The sequence below is a fragment of the Rutidosis leptorrhynchoides genome, chromosome 2 (assembly GCF_046630445.1).
Source record: "Rutidosis leptorrhynchoides isolate AG116_Rl617_1_P2 chromosome 2, CSIRO_AGI_Rlap_v1, whole genome shotgun sequence".
Classification (NCBI taxonomy): domain Eukaryota; kingdom Viridiplantae; phylum Streptophyta; class Magnoliopsida; order Asterales; family Asteraceae; genus Rutidosis; species Rutidosis leptorrhynchoides.
In genome coordinates, this window is record NC_092334.1 from 647,098,433 (window position 1) to 647,112,306 (window position 13,874).

Here is a 13,874-nt window from a genome sequence, read left to right on the forward strand (position 1 = left end):
CTGTCTTATCAACGGCCATAACGGTTATGTTCCACAAGACCAAGGATGGGAAGTAGTCCCAGTAAAACCAGAATGCATGACTTGTTTCTGGACGTATGAATTACGTGTCTTTATTGCCTTTGCTGAACGACTTGTGTACTAGCTAGAATTATCTTCACAACTATCTTGTATCAAAGTTATTGTGTGCTATATTTCATGCTTTATGTAAAATAAGCGGTATTGTAAGTTTGTAAAATATTGTATAAAAGTTTGAACGCGAAATATTCTTACAATCAGTTTTTCATATAGAATTGTAGTAGTTGAATTGTATATTAGCTACTAAGTATGAACTTAACGAGTAGGTACTACCCGAATTTTAACTTATAAAACGCTAATATGAAGAAAAAGCTTTTATAAATGAGTTCATATTATGCTACGAAATACTATTAACTACTCTTAATATTCTGTATGATTAACTTGTTCCATTTGACTATTTTGAAGGAAATGGCACCGACTACTCGACACACCGTGAATATGAATGAAGAGGAATTCCGTACTTTTCTAGCTTCAAACATAGCCGCAGTACAGGCTGCGTTACATACCAACAATAACCTTGGATCTGGCAGTACATGAAATCGTGTAGGATGCACCTACAAAGAATTCACTGCCTGCAAACCTTTGGAATTTGATGGAACCGAAGGACCGATCGGATTGAAACGGTGGACCGAGATGGTCGAATCGGTGTTTGCCATAAGTAAGTGTACTGAAGAGGACAAAGTAAAGTACGCTACGCATACCTTCACAGGTTCTGCGTTAACATGGTGGAATACCTATCTAGAGCAAGTGGGACAAGATGATGCGTACGCACTACCGTGGTCAGCATTCAAGCACTTGATGAACGAGAAGTACCGTCCCAGAACCGAGGTCAATAAGCTCAAGACAGAACTTAGAGGGTTACTAACCAAAGGATTTGATATTACCACGTACGAAAGACGATTCACAGATTTGTGCCTATTGTGTCCGGGAGCATTCGAAGATGAGGAAGACAAGATCGACGCGTTTGTGAAAGGATTACCGGAAAGAATCCAAGAAGATATAAGTTCACACGAGCCCGCCTCCATACAACAGGCATGTAGAATGGCTCACAAACTAGTGAACCAGATTGAAGAAAGAATTAAAGAACAGACTGCTGAAGAGGCCAATGTGAAGCAAGTCAAAAGAAAGTGGGAGGAAAACGGTGATAAGAATCACCAATACAACAACAACAGCAATTACAACAATAATCGCAACAATTATCCCAACAATCGCAACATCAATCGCAACTACAACAAACGGCCCAACAACAACAACAACAACAACAACAACAACAACTACAACAATCATCCCAACAACAATAATAACCGCAACAACAACAACAATCAGAAGCAGCTATGCCAAAGGTGTGAAAAGTATCACTCGGGGTTCTGCACCAAATTTTGCAACAAGTGTAAAAGAAATGGTCAGAGCGTGGCGAAGTGTGAGGTCTACGGACCAGGGGTTAATAGAACGAAAGGAACAAATGGTGTCGGAACGAGTAATGGCGGAGCAAGTAGTGTCGGAGCAAGTTATGCCAATGTAGTTTGTTATAAATGTGGAAAACCGGGCCACATTATTAGAAATTGCCCGAACCAGGAGAACACGAATGGACAAGGCCGCGGAAGAGTTTTCAATATTAATGCGGCAGAGGCACAGGAAGACCCGGAGCTTGTTACGGGTACGTTTCTTATTGACAATAAATCTGCTTACGTTTTATTTGATTCGGGTACTGATAGAAGCTATATGAGTAGAGATTTTTGTGCTAAATTAAGTTGTCCATTGACGCCTTTGGATAGTAAATTTTTACTCGAATTAGCAAATGGTATATTAATTTCAGCAGATAATATATGTCGGAATCGAGAAATTAAACTGGTTAGCGAAACATTTAAGATTGATTTGATACCAGTAGAGTTAGGGAGTTTTGATGTGATAATCGGTATGGACTGGTTGAAAGAAGTGAAAGCAGAGATCGTTTGTTACAAAAATGCAATTCGCATTATACGAGAAAAAGGAAAACCCTTAATGGTGTACGGAGAAAAGGGCAACACGAAGCTACATATTATTAGTAATTTGAAGGCACAAAAACTAATAAGAAAAGGTTGCTACGCTGTTCTAGCACACGTCGAGAAAGTACAAACTGAAGAAAAGAGCATCAATGATGTTCCCATTGCAAAAGAATTTCCCGATGTATTTCCGAAAGAATTACCGGGATTACCCCCACAGCGATCCGTTGAATTTCAAATAGATCTTGTACCAGGAGCTGCACCAATAGCTCATGCTCCTTACAGACTCGCACCCAGCGAGATGAAAGAACTGCAAAGCCAATTACAAGAACTTTTAGAGCGTGGTTTCATTCGACCAAGTACATCACCGTGGGGAGCTCCTGTTTTGTTTGTCAAGAAGAAAGATGATACATTCAGGTTGTGTATCGACTACCGAGAGTTGAACAAACTTACCATCAAGAACCGCTACCCACTACCGAGAATCGACGACTTATTTGATCAACTACAAGGCTCGTCTGTTTATTCAAAGATTGACTTACGTTCCGGGTATCATCAAATGCGGGTGAAAGAAGATGATATTCCAAAGACTGCTTTCAGAACACGTTATGGTCATTACGAGTTTATGGTCATGCCGTTTGGTTTAACTAATGCACCAGCTGTGTTCATGGACCTTATGAACCGAGTGTGTGGACCATACCTTGACAAGTTTGTCATTGTTTTCATTGATGACATACTTATTTACTCAAAGAATGACCAGGAACACGGTGAACAATTGAGAAAGGTGTTAGAAGTATTGAGGAAGGAAGAATTGTACGCTAAGTTTTCAAAGTGTGCATTTTGGTTGGAAGAAGTCCAATTCCTCGGTCACATAGTGAACAAAGAAGGTATTAAGGTGGATCCGGCAAAGATAGAAACTGTTGAAAAGTGGGAAACCCCGAAAACTCCGAAACACATACGCCAGTTTTTAGGACTAGCTGGTTACTACAGAAGGTTCATCCAAGACTTTTCCAGAATAGCAAAACCCTTGACTGCATTAACGCATAAAGGAAAGAAATTTGAATGGAATGATGAACAAGAGAAAGCGTTTCAGTTATTGAAGAAAAAGCTAACTACGGCACCTATATTGTCATTGCCTGAAGGGAATGATGATTTTGTGATTTATTGTGACGCATCAAAGCAAGGTCTCAGTTGTGTATTAATGCAACGAACGAAGGTGATTGCTTATGCGTCTAGACAATTGAAGATTCAAGAACAAAATTATACGACGCATGATTTGGAATTAGGCGCGGTTGTTTTTGCATTAAAGACTTGGAGGCACTACTTATATGGGGTCAAAAGTATTATATATACCGACCACAAAAGTCTTCAACACATATTTAATCAAAAACAACTGAATATGAGGCAGCGTAGGTGGATTGAATTATTGAATGATTACGACTTTGAGATTCGTTACCACCCGGGGAAGGCAAATGTGGTAGCCGATGCCTTGAGCAGGAAGGATAGAGAACCCATTCGAGTAAAATCTATGAATATAATGATTCATAATAACCTTACTACTCAAATAAAGGAGGCGCAACAAGGAGTTTTAAAAGAGGGAAATTTAAAGGATGAAATACCCAAAGGATCGGAGAAACATCTTAATATTCGGGAAGACGGAACCCGGTATAGGGCTGAAAGGATTTGGGTACCAAAATTTGGAGATATGAGAGAAATGGTACTTAGAGAAGCTCATAAAACCAGATACTCAATACATTCTGGAACGGGGAAGATGTACAAGGATCTCAGGAAATATTTTTGGTGGCCGGGTATGAAAGCTGATGTTGCTAAATACGTAGGAGAATGTTTGACGTGTTCTAAGGTCAAAGCTGAGCATCAGAAACCATCAGGTCTACTTCAACAACCCGAAATCCCGGAATGGAAATGGGAAAACATTACCATGGATTTCATCACTAAATTGCCAAGGACTGCAAGTGGTTTTGATACTATTTGGGTAATAGTTGATCGTCTCACCAAATCAGCACATTTCTTGCCAATAAGAGAAGATGACAAGATGGAAAAGTTAGCACGACTGTATTTGAAGGAAGTCGTCTCCAGACATGGAATACCAATCTCTATTATCTCTGATAGGGATGGCAGATTTATTTCAAGATTCTGGCAGACATTACAGCAAGCATTAGGAACAAACTGATGGGTAGAGCGAAAGGACGATACAAACGCTTGAATACATGCTACGAGCATGTGTTATTGATTTCGGAAACAGTTGGGATCGACATCTACCATTAGCAGAATTTTCCTACAACAACAGCTACCATTCAAGCATTGAGATGGCGCCGTTTGAAGCACTTAATGGTAGAAAGTGCAGGTCTCCGAATTGTTGGAGTGAAGTGGGGGATAGACAGATTACGGGTCCAGAGATTATACAAGAAACTACCGAGAAGATCATCCAAATTCAACAACGGTTGAAAACCGCCCAAAGTCGACAAAAGAGCTACGCTGACATTAAAAGAAAAGATATAGAATTTGAAATTGGAGAGATGGTCATGCTTAAAGTTGCACCTTGGAAAGGCGTTGTTCGATTTGGTAAACGAGGGAAATTAAATCCAAGGTATATTGGACCATTCAAGATTATTGATCGTGTCGGACCAGTAGCTTACCGACTTGAGTTACCTCAACAACTCGCGGCTGTACATAACACTTTCCACGTCTCGAATTTGAAGAAATGTTTTGCTAAAGAAGATCTCACTATTCCGTTAGATGAAATCCAAATCAATGAAAAACTCCAATTCATCGAAGAACCCGTCGAAATAATGGATCGTGAGGTTAAAAGACTTAAGCAAAACAAGATACCAATTGTTAAGGTTCGATGGAATGCTCGTAGAGGACCCGAGTTCACCTGGGAGCGTGAAGATCAGATGAAGAAGAAATACCCGCATCTATTTCCAGAAGATTCGTCAACACCTTCAACAGCTTAAAATTTCGGGACGAAATTTATTTAACGGGTAGGTACTGTAGTGACCCGAACTTTTCCATGTTTATATATATTAATTGAGATTGATATTTACATGATTAAATGTTTCCAACATGTTAAGCAATCAAACTTGTTAAGACTTGATTAATTGAAATATGTTTCATATAGACAATTGACCACCCAAGTTGACCGGCGATTCACGAACATTAAAACTTGTAAAAACGACATGACGATATATATATGGATATACATATGGTTAACATGAGATTATGATAAGTAAGTATCTCCATAAGTATATTAACAATGAGTTATATACATATAAACAAGACTACTAACTTAAGGATTTCGAAACGAGACATATATGTAACGATTATCGTTGTAACGACATTTAAATGTATATATATCATATTAAGATATATTAATATATCATAATATCATGATAATATAATAATTTAACATCTCATTAGATATAATAAACAATGGGTTAACAACATTAATTGAGATCGTTAACTTAAAGGTTTCAAAACAACACTTACATGTAACGACTAACGATGACTTAACGACTCAGTTAAAATGTATATACATGTAGTGTATTTAGATGTATTAAAATACTTTTGGAAGACTTCAAAACATATATCAAAACACTCATACTTAACGAAAATGGTTACAGTTACTTTTCCATTCTTTTCTTCCATCAAGAATTCTAGTCGTATTCTTACCCGTATTATACACAGCTTCAAAACGTACTTACTATGAGTATATACCAATAGGAACTAGCATGGGATTCCACTCTTGATTATGTCATGTATGACTAATCAATTTTAACTTCTACCATGAGCTAGTCAACTAACTAGAACTCCTTTTAACCCCACTCACCAATTACCACTCATCATTCACTCCATTTCACTTCCAATTCTCTTTCTAATTCTCTCTCAACACACACACACTATTATGAACGTATTTTTCTAGTAGTTAATCATCATCTTCATCAAAAATCACTTCAAGAATCAAGCTATAATCATCATAGGAAGAACACTTCAAGAACACTTCAAAAATCCCTTCAAGTTTACTAATTTACTTCCAAGCTTTCTAATCCATTCCAAGTAATCATCTAAGATCAAGAAACCTTTGTTATATACAGTAGGTTATCTTTCTTATTCAAGGTAATATTCATATTCAAACTTTGATTCAATTTCTATAACTATAAACTATCTTAATTCGAGTAAAAATCTTACTTGAACTTGTTTTTGTGTCATGATCCTACTTCAAGAACTTTCAAGCCATCCAAGATCCTTTGAAGCTAGATCATTTATTGTCACTTCCAGTAGGTTTACCTACTAAACTTGAGGTAGTAATGATGTTCATAACATCATTCGATTCGTATATATAAAACTATCTTATTCGAAGGTTTAAACTCGTAATCACTAGAACATAGTTTAGTTAATTCTAAACTTGTTCGCAAACAAAAGTTAATCCTTCTAACTTGACTTTTAAAATTAACTACACACATGTTCTATATCTATATGATATGCTAACTTAATGATTGAAAACCTGGAAACACGAAAAACACCGTAAAACCGGATTTACGCCGTCGTAGTAACACCGCGGGCTGTTTTGGGTTAGTTAATTAAAAACTATGATAAACTTTGATTTAAAAGTTGTTATTCTGAGAAAATGATTTTTATTATGAACATGAAACCATATCCAAAAATTATGGTTAAACTCAAAGTGGAAGTATGTTTTCTAAAATGGTCATCTAGACGTCGTTCTTTCGACTGAAATGACTACCTTTACAGAAACGACTTGTAACTTATTTTTCCGACTATAAACCTATACTTTTCTGTTTAGATTCATAAAATAGAGTTCAATATGAAACCATAACAATTTGATTCACTCAAAACGGATTTAAAATGAAGAAGTTATGGGTAAAACAAGATTGGATAATTTTTCTCATTTTAGCTACGTGAAAATTGGTAACAAATCTATTCCAACCATAACTTAATCAACTTGTATTGTATATTATGTAATCTTGAGATACCATAGACACGTATACAATGTTTCGACCTATCATGTCGACACATCTATATATATTTCGGAACAACCATAGACACTCTATATGTGAATGTTGGAGTTAGCTATACAGGGTTGAGGTTGATTCCAAAATATATATAGTTTGAGTTGTGATCAATACTGAGATACGTATACACTGGGTCGTGGATTGATTCAAGATAATATTTATTGATTTATTTATATACATCTAACTGTGGACAACTAGTTGTAGGTTACTAACGAGGACAGCTGACTTAATAAACTTAAAACATCAAAATATATTAAAAGTGTTGTAAATATATTTTAAACATACTTTGATATATATGTATATATTATTATAGGTTCGTGAATCAACCAGTGGCCAAGTCTTACTTCCCAACGAAGTAAAAAATCTGTGAAAGTGAGTTATAGTCCCACTTTTAAAATCTAATATTTTTGGGATGAGAATACATGCAGGTTTTATAAATGATTTACAAAATAGACACAAGTACGTGAAACTACATTCTATGGTTGAATTATCAAAATCGAATATGCCCCTTTTTATTAAGTCTGGTAATCTAAGAATTAGGGAACAGACACCCTAATTGACGCGAATCCTAAAGATAGATCTATTGGGCCTAACAAACCCCATCCAAAGTACCGGATGCTTTAGTACTTCAAAATTTATATCATATCCGAAGGGTGTCCCGGAATGATGGGGATATTCTTATATATATGCATCTTGTTAATGTCGGTTACCAGGTGTTCACCATATGAATGATTTTTATCTCTATATATGGGATGTGTATTGAAATATGAAATCTTGTGGTCTATTGTTACGATTTGATATATATAGGTTAAACCTATAACTCACCAACATTTTTGTTGACGTTTAAAGCATGTTTATTCTCAGGTGAATACTAAGAGCTTCCGCTGTTGCATACTAAAATAAGGACAAGATTTGGAGTCCATGTTTGTATGATATTGTGTAAAAACTGCATTCAAGAAACTAATTTCGATGTAACATATTTGTATTGTAAACCATTATGTAATGGTCGTGTGTAAACGGGATATTTTAGATTATCATTATTTGATAATCGACGTAAAGCTTTTTAAACCTTTATTTATGAAATAAAGGTTATGGTTTGTTTTAAAAATGAATGCAGTCTTTGAAAAATGTCTCATATAGAGGTCAAAACCTCGCAACGAAATCAATTAATATGGAACATTTTTAATCAATAAGAACGGGACATTTCAATTACCCCCACATCGATCCGTTGAATTTCAAATAGACCTTGTACCAGGAGCTGCACCAATAGCTCGTGCTCCATACAGACTCGCACCCAATGAAATGAAAGAATTACAAAGTCAGTTACAAGAACTTTTAGAGCGTGGTTTCATTCGACCAAGCACATCACCATGTGGAGCTCCTATTTTGTTTGTCAAGAAGAAGGATGGTACATTTAGGTTGTGTATCGACTACCGATAGTTGAACAAACTTACCATCAAGAACCGCTACCCACTACCGAGAATCGACGACTAATTTGATCAACTACAAGGCTCATCGGTTTATTCAAAGATTGATTTACGTTCTGGGTATCATCAAATGTGGGTGAAGGAGGATGATATTCCAAAGACTACTTTTAGGACGCGTTACGGTCATTACGAGTTTATGGTTATGCCGTTTGGGTTGACTAACGCACCAGCTGTGTTCATGGACCTCATGAACCGAGTGTGTGGACCATACCTTGACAAGTTTGTCATTGTTTTCATCGATGACATACTTATTTACTCAAAGATTGACCAGGAGCACGAAGAACATTTGAGAAAAGTGCTAGAGTTGTTAAGGAGAGAAAAACTGTACGCTAAGTTTTCAAAGTGTGCATTTTGGTTGGAAGAAGTTCAAATCCTCGGTCATATAGTGAACAAAGAAGGTATTCAGGTGGACCCAGTAAAGATTGAAACCGTTGAAAAGTGGGAAACCCCGAAAACTCCGAATCATATACGCCAATTTTTAGGATTAGCTGGTTACTACAGAAGGTTCATCCAAGATTTTTTCAGAATAGCAAAACCCTTGACTGCATTAACGCATAAAGGGAGGAAATTTGAATGGAAGGATGAACAAGAGAAAGCGTTTCAATTGTTAAAGAAAAAGTTAACTACGGCACCTATATTGTCATTACCTGAAGGGAATGATGATTTTGTGATATATTGTGACGCCTCAAAGCAAGGTCTCGGTTGTGTATTAATGCAACGAACAAAAGTAATTGCTTATGCGTCTAGACAATTGAAGATTCACGAGCAGAATTATACGACGCATGATTTGGAATTAGGCGCGGTTGTTTTTGCATTAAAGACTTGAAGGCATTACTTATATGGGGTCAAAAGTATTATATATACCGACCACAAAAGTCTTCAACACATATTTAATCAGAAACAACTGAACATGAGGCAGCGCAGGTGGATTGAATTGTTGAATGATTATGACTTTGAGATTCGTTACCACCCAGGGAAGGCAAATGTGGTAGCCGACGCCTTGAGCAGAAAGGACAGAGAACCCATTCGAGTAAAAGCTATGAATATAATGATTCACAATAACCTTACTACTCAAATAAAGGAGGCGCAACAAGGAGTTTTAAAAGAAGGAAAGTTGAAGAATGAGATACCCAAAGGATCAGAGAAACATCTTAATATTCGGGCAGGCGTAACGGGGAATCTCACGTTGTAAGCATTCTTCAACCATATATATATGTCTATATATACCACAACATGTAGTTTTTACAAATTTGTAACGTTCGTGAATCGCCGGTCAACTTGGGTGATCAATTGTCTATATGAAACTTATTTCATTTAATCAAGTCTTAACAAGTTTGATTTCTTAACACGTTGGAAACATTTAGTCATGTAAATATTAATCTCAATTAATATATATAAACATGGAAAAGTTTGGGTCACTACAGTACCTACCCGTTAAATAAATTTCGTCCCGAAATTTTAAGCTATTGAAGGTGTTGACGAATCTTCTAGAAATAGATGTGGGTATTTCTTCTTTATCTGATCTTCACGCTCCCAGGTGAACTTAGGTCCTCTACGAGCATTCCATCGAACCTTAACAATCGGTATCTTATTTTGCTTAAGTCTCTTAACCTCACGATCCATTATTTCGACGGGTTCTTCAATGAATTGAAGTTTTTCATTGATTTGGATTTCGTCCAACAGAATAGTGAGATCTTCTTTAGCAAAACATTTCTTCAAATTCGAGATGTGGAAAGTGTTATGTACAACCGCGAGTTGTTGAGGTAGCTCCAGTTGATAAGCTACTGGTCCGACACGATCTATAATCTTGAATGGTCCAATGTACCTTGGATTTAGTTTCCCCCGTTTACCAAATCGAACAACGCCTTTCCAAGGTGAAACCTTAAGCATGACCATTTCTCCAATTTCAAACTCTATATCTTTTCTTTTACTGTCCGCGTAGCTCTTTTGTCGACTCTGGGCAGTTTTCAATCGTTGTTGAATTTGGATGATTTTCTCGATAGTTTCTTGTATTATCTCCGGACCCGTAATCTGTCTATCCCCCACTTCATTCCAACAAATCGGAGACCTGCACTTTCTACCATAAAGTGCCTCAAACGGCTCCATCTCAATACTAGTGTGACGACCCGGAGATTTCCGTCCAAATTTAAACTTAATCTTTATATGTTTCCGATACGATAAGCAATGTCTGTTAGGTTAAGTCTCAAAAATTTTGAACTGTTTACATGGATTCATTTAACCTTCGACCATTTCCGACGATTCACGAACACTTAATTGTTGATAGATATGTGTGTGTGTGTATATATATATATATATATATATATATATATATATATATATAAATATATATATGGTATATTAAAAATAAATATTAAATGATTGTAATACTCGTTTGATGTTCCGATTGATATTAAGTAAATTAAATTCAAACTTATATATAAACGGTGATCCGAAAATGAGTGATATAAATTATAGGCTTATTAAAGATGTATTTAGGAGCTACTTATTAAATTTTAACACTTTTATTATTTTACCCAGGATCAAACGCTGACAGTTGAGATAATTTTTATTTAATCAATTAATGACCAAATTTATCTCATAATGACAAAAATAAATAAAGATATTTAAATTAAAATTTTGGGATTTATCCTTAGATTTTATCCTAAACTGATTAGCAATAGAGCATGAGATATTATTCCGTAAATTGGATGTCGATTAAAACAAGACAAAAGTTAGGCTGCTAATTATATCTTATTAATTTAAATAATTGCACGTTTAATTACTTGATGATATTTTGTTATCAATTTGCCTATTATATAATATACTACATATAGAGATTAGATTGAAAACAACCCGACACCCACTTGTATTTAACTTTATAGTACTCATGCAATTGTTATTGTTAGTAAGACTGGGGCTTCATTGATATATTTTTTTTTATTTTCACATGGATATACATATACATATATGATATTATCCATGCACAGTCCCTTTCTTGTTTTATGTTATTACTTTATTAATCACCAACATCTAAATCTTTTTTTCTCTGTATGTGTGAGACCCGATTCATTTGTCTCTGATTGATATTATTCCATACTTGTGATCTATCGATTTGTCTATTATGTTTACCATTTTATCAATATATCATATTCTATATGTGATGGACACATATGTATACGATAACCAACCATGTTAAGCAACCCATTATCTATCTTACTGTGTATAATTGGTACTAAATGAATTATGATTTATTTCCTATTTATTCATCTCTTATATATATACAAATGAGATATATCGTGCATATTCATCTATCTCCCTCACTCTCTTTTGTATAAACTGAGACCATCATCCACCATCAACACCTTAAAAAACTCGTCCACCTTAATCCGTCACCTGCAATAACCCGTTACCACCACCCACTTCTAATCAACCACCACAAGATCACCACGAGTCACCATCATCATGTTGTTGTTCGTGACCACATCCATCCACAACTGAAACCTACCTCATCACCAACACCCCTAATACTGCTACTTCTGCTCCTTTGATGATACTCGAACAGACCCCAAAAACCCAATCAACAACCCATCACCTGCAACTTGTTTATGCTACAGTTGCTGCATTTTTTTTTTTCCTGTTTTCTGGTTATCACCGCTGCAAACAATCACCTTCACCATCGAAAACTTGCACCTGCTGCTGTTGCTTCTGTCCCATCATCATAAACCACCACTTCACCTCCATTAAAACACCGAAACCCATCTGCAATATTACTGTTCCTGTTGTCATGATGATAATGATGATGAATAAACGAAGATTGATGATGATCGTGATTCTATGATAATGATAAGATGATAATGGTGTGTGAGCTGTAAAAGTTGCGGCTGCAACTTTCCTTTTATATTTTTTTTTCTATCGAAACCCCACTTGGTTAGTAAAGGGAATCGAATTTTACAGAAAAGGTTGGTTGGGCCGAGAGTTTTATTTTGTATGTTGGGCCAAACAAATTCATTTGCACTAGTGGACCGCCGTGTTATTCCTCTTGGGCCATCGAAAACCCAGACTCACCTTTGCTAATCATTTCCATTGATACTGTCCTGTGATTTTGATGAAGATGATGGTAATATGATCATATGAGATTTACGATAAATAATGATGATAATATGATTATTAGGATGACCATAAAATGATGATGATCTTAGAAGATTATGTATTACACGTATGATTATGATTATGATACGTGAAACTTAATTGGATTGATGAATGACGTTTTGATAGAAAATAAAGATAAAGTGTGATGATGATAGGTTGATTTACAAGATGTTTGAACCACTTTTGTTGATGTTAGTGGGGACTGTCGAAGATAAAGGAGCTAGAAGACAACCGTGTTTTCTGTTTAATTGCTAATTAATGCAACTTGAGTTAACTATATGTTTTTATTACTATCGGGCTTTAAATGGGCTAAGGGACTTGAAACGTTGGGCTTGATTATAATGGCTGTTGGGCCGAAGTATTATAAGGAGTACGATGTTGTGCATGATACATATGATAAAAATGTTACGCGTAAGTTATATTACTGCAGTTCATTTTTTTTTCTCTTTACGAAGATGTGAATGAAGGAAGTAAGAAGATGATGATACGAATGATTATGTAATGATGATTATGATGTTGATGATGGCATGTTGATGATGAGGATGGTGCCACGATGATGCCTATGTTATCATAGAAATAGAGATGATTGTGATATTATAATGAGGATGATATTAGATCACGATAATGATGAAGAAGTTATGAGTGTTTGATGAAGATGAACTAGTTAATCATGCGGGTTAATATAAAAATAAAACGTTGGTTCATTGGTTTAAAGGTGTTAATTGGGTTAGCGGGAAGTCGCGGGTTCAAACCCGGACTTGGGCATTTTTTTTAAAAGGCTAATTCTTTGAGGTAGTTATCTATATATTTATTTATTATTATTATTAACTTATTATTAATGTTGTTATTATTATTATTATTATTATTATTATTATTATTATTATTATTATTATTATTATTATTATCATTATTATTATCATCATTATTATTATTATTAGTGCAAATAAATATTATCTATATAAAAAGATATATATTCATTCCATATATCATAACTAAATTAATATTACATACTAATTTTTAAATAAAGTGTTATTATATAAAATAGTTTTAATTAATCTAGTTATTACTATCACATATAAATTTTCAAGATAAAAAGTATATTAATATTAATAAATAAAACTGCTTGGATATTATTA

At 35.2% G+C, this 13,874-nt stretch overlaps 1 pseudogene; it reads right to left on the reverse strand.

The window, feature by feature from the left end:
* LOC139890143 (uncharacterized) overlaps nt 1-12,375 on the reverse strand; it is a 47,495-nt pseudogene extending 35,120 nt beyond the window's left edge.
* Between the last annotated feature and the right edge of the window lie 1,499 nt (nt 12,376-13,874).